Below are 4,432 nucleotides of genomic sequence, written 5' to 3'. Positions count from 1 at the left end.
TAAAAGAAATTTGATAACATCTTCTTCAAATGACAAAATATTCAACATAAAGCAGTTTATGAACTGTGATACGACGTATTGTGTATACGTATTGGAATGTCCCTGCAGACTTCAATACGTGGGACGTACAACTAGATAAATTAAAATGAGGTTTAGGGAACATCGAAATAACATCATAAAAAAACTAGTGAATCATAGTGTTCCACGCCACTTCCTGGAAAAGCATATGAGTGACCCAAGCGGTCTGACCCTAATGGGAGTTGAACACATCATTAATACCAAAAGGGGGGGGGGGGATAGATTTAGACGGTTGTGTATTGCAGAGACAGCGTGGATATTCAAGATGGACACGCTGAGCCCTAAGGGTCTCAATGAGGCCCTGGACTTCGCGTGTCTAGATTGAAAGGGTTTCCGTTAAATAAATCTAGAATACAAACAGCTACTCCTATGTATGTGGGGATCTGGTTGTGGCCCCACGACAATCCAATTATTATAGGGATCATATATGTGTTGGATTCCCGGCGCACCTGTTGTGGAGCGAAGGAGGTCTACCCATTTTGCGCAATATGTGACAGTATGGGTTTGCAGACCACTCTTGCTCCATTTCGGGTGTTCCTAGGAAAACTAACATAGAATGTGAAACTAATATGATATGTCATGATACTTACTGGATATAAGTAAGGTTAATAGACACTTGATGGAAGACGGTAATCATTCCATCCTTTCCGACCCATAAAGGGTTATTTAAACTAATTGAATAAATGAATAAATAGATAATCTGCTAAATAAACCAAGAGGGCTACTATAAGGGTTCACAACAGGATTTTTTCATACTTGACATCAATGTTTATATATTTGGGCACTTCTAAAATCTAGCCTGACATAAAAGCTAATTGTTGGTCTTTCTCTTCTAATCACTATAATTATTGTGAATATTAATAATAGTAAAAATAAAAATAATAAAAAATACCATAGGTGCACAGTGTTGAAAATGTTCGTTCTGCATGGAGAAAATTATGATAAATCGATTGGCTGGTGGTCCTTCTACATATACTCTCTAGAGTTCTCTTTTACACAAGATTGGAAAATATATTTGCATAAATCTTTTTATTATATATTGTTCACTTTATGCATTCATTATCATATATATTTTATATTTATAATTTTCATATGTGTATGTTTGCTTTTAAATATTCTTGATTATTGAAGTATTGAGTATATTCTTGGATATATATGTAAAAAAAAATATTTATTGCTTATTATTATTATTTTTTATTTTATTTTCCTCTCTCTGCGGTTATATACGCAAAAATAAGTAAAAAGAAAATTTTTTATAATAAAAAACAATTACCTTATATGGAATGATTGGCTGATATCGATGGTCACAGGTTTTTGATTATTAGGGGTAGAAAAAACCATAGGGTGACATTCTATGCTTTGCGCTAAATGCGCATGTTTTATTCGCGCACCACATCGCCGCAAATCGCCTTTTTCAAAATCGCACTTTTCAGTCAAAATTCGATTATTTAATGTGATGCGCATTGGAGGCTGAAAAGTGCGAAGAGGGGCGATTTGCGGCGAAGTGGTGCGATTTTTAGTAACAAAAAAGTGCGATTTTTAGTAACAAAAAAGTGCGATTTCTTCCGCCGGTCATGTGCGAGTTTTGGACCAACCGGAGTGCGATTTACAAAACTGTCTCCGCATCACTAAGAACCCCACAACCTATTGGCCCACCTGTGTCCCCTCCATTATGCATCACACCCCCTATATAAAGGGGCATTGGCGCCATTTCACTCTTTGATAGGAAGTAAGGAGCATGGAGAGGAGCAGTGGAAGTGTGAGTTCAGGAAGAGGTGTTGGTGGCAGAGTGAGGAGTGGCAGAGGGAGCAGTGGCAGAGTGATGAGTGGCAGAGGGAGCAGTGGCAGAGGGAGCAGTGGCAGCAGCCAGTCAAGTGTGAGAGGCAGCAGTGTGGGAGGCAGCATGGCCACAGCAAGGCCAGCCTCAGCCCAGACCCTGGCCGTCCAGCCCCAGCAGGAGGAGGTTGAGGATCTGCTGGCATCCCCATCCTACAGCCAACCCCACACCAGCTGCAGGAGGGCCACATGTCAGAGGTGGAGGAAGATGCTGGTGAGGAGGAGGAAGACACTGGCATGGAGGAGGAGGGCGACATGGCTGGTGGTGAAAATGAGGAGGAGGAGGAGGAGGTGGTAGCTGGTCGCACCAAAAGTGGCCGGATGGTGAGATTTTCGTATGAAGAAAATGTAGCACTTGTCCGGGCTATCATGCCAGTGTTTGAGCGTTTGCTAGGAAAAAACAACTACAAGACCACTGCACAGCGCAAAAGGGCTATATGGTAGGACATCACCCAGGCGGTGAACGCTGTGAGTCAGCACAAGCGCCTGGTCCGCAATGTAAAAAAGCGGTTTAACGACATCAAACGGCAGTTGAAACATAAAATGGCCATGGAGATGGAGGAGGCCACCAGGACTGGAGGAGGAAGCCCCACCACTGTCAGCTACAATGTGTATGAGGTGAAGCTGAAGCGCATCATCCCCCCTGAGGTCCTGCCTGGCATGCATGTGGCGGATTCCGATAGGCCACAAACGCCACCGAGAGCTGGTAAGTGTGACCCCATGCAAACTTTAACATACATGGCAATGTATTATACCTGTAATGTGCACTTGTATTGTTATGCTTTGTAAAGTGCTGCTGTGGAACTACATAGCCCAGCAAGGTCATGCACAAGAAAATGGCTGCTCCTACTTTGAAATTGCTGATAATGCTGGACCCTGTAGTTCCACAACTACTCATATTGATTAACAGTGTACCATTCTTTCTAGCAGACTAACATGTATGTGTACAAAAACCCTGAGGTGAACTGGTGGTTTAGCTGCCATGCCTACATACCACCGATTAACCAATAGTTGTCATGTGTACACTAGTTTACTACTAAGCTTTAAATAAAATATTTGCCTATAAACCAAAAAAAAGGTGGTCAAGAAATAATGCAGTCCTTATCCATTGGGTATTGTCCATTATTGTTAATTCAATGCATGTTTTCTGAAAATGCTTAGCCATAGCAAGGTCAATAATGCCTGTCCATCTTTCCTTATACAGATTGTCCGTCCCGAAGTGCTCACGCATCCAAGAAAAGAAGGCCCGTTGCTGCTGAATCTGCGGAAGCAGGTAAATGAACAAACAACACCCCATTACACATACAGTACACACACCCATGTCACATCAACAATATCTCACACTACATTCAGCTCCTGCTGCTACATTGCAACAGAAATGAATGTAATCTGAGCTAGGCATGTCATATATTATTAATGTCAATGTTGCATGCTGTATCGGGGTACATGTGTAAGTTCATAACACCCCCAGGTATGTGCGTCAGCCATCTATTGCCCTATGTAAAACAGTGTAGACGACAGTGTGGCCTATATATGCATCAATACTTACCTCGTCATCTGTATCCACAGGTGCTATACAACTAGGGAGCAACACAACAGATTCTTCAATACTGGTGCTAGACGAAATGGACATCATTCTTGATCCGGTCGACACCTTTGCGGCAGAGGAAGAAATGCAGACCTCGTCACAGAGTGATCTTCCCCCAAGTGGGGTGTCTCCCAACCCACCCCCAACCACCCACCCACCCCATACAGCAGCTACTGCTTCCCAAGTAGCTAACTCTTTGGTTAATTTCAAGGACAAACAGTTAGAATTCATGGCCTCCCAAAGGCTCCAAATAGGTAATATACAGGGGTACATGCGTGACACCTTCCTTCAGTTACGCAAAATTGCACGTAGTGTACGGGTAGGTGTAGGCACTCATGTGCGCATTGCCAACAGCATTGACACCCGTTTTGCAGAACTAACTGCTGCAATAAGGGAGCAGAATAGGCATATTGGAAGCCTGGCGCAAAGTCTCACAGCACTAACCCAAACATGCACAGCGCAGACCAATGCCTTACTAGCTATGCAGGCCCAAATACAGCAGCAGGAAGCCAATGTGGGAGGTGGCACTGCATCAACCCTCAGCAGTGTATCCAGCACCCCAATAAGTGGCTCCCCCACTTCCCCACCCCGTCGGAGTGTGAGGACCCGTGGTGGGCTTAGTGCAGGGTCTAGAAGTGGTGTAGGGCTGCCTGATGCTGGGAAAAGGTAGCTGCTATATCTGTTTGTTTAGTTAGTGAAATGCCAAACATCATTTTACATGGCCCCACAGTTGTTATTTACCACATGTCAAAATGCAGAATGCTTCACAAAAAAAAACAGAAGTAAAAATTGCTAACCGCATACCATTGTGTTTGTGTCTTTTTCTCAATATAAATTAATGTGTGAATTATAACATATTGTAATGGTATATGACTATGGGATTGCACTAAAGTAGTGTGGTATAACTCATTGGCTGGCAAAGGTTGCGGA

At 43.0% G+C, this 4,432-nt stretch overlaps 1 long non-coding RNA gene across 1 annotated transcript; it reads left to right on the top strand.

Moving 5' to 3' along the window:
- The first annotated feature begins 2,557 nt into the window (after window positions 1–2,557).
- Window positions 2,558–3,748, top strand: LOC146058942 (uncharacterized). The gene is made up of 3 exons (XR_014470052.1): window positions 2,558–2,620; window positions 3,119–3,187; window positions 3,484–3,748. It is a non-coding gene; the product is annotated as an uncharacterized LOC146058942 (long non-coding RNA).
- The last annotated feature ends 684 nt before the right edge of the window (window positions 3,749–4,432 follow it).

The sequence above is a fragment of the Crinia signifera genome, chromosome 2, assembly GCF_055691185.1.
Source record: "Crinia signifera chromosome 2, ASM5569118v1, whole genome shotgun sequence".
NCBI lineage: Eukaryota > Metazoa > Chordata > Amphibia > Anura > Myobatrachidae > Crinia > Crinia signifera.
The sequence above is the reverse complement of the archived record's forward strand: the minus strand, read 5'-3'. Positions and strand labels throughout refer to the sequence as shown.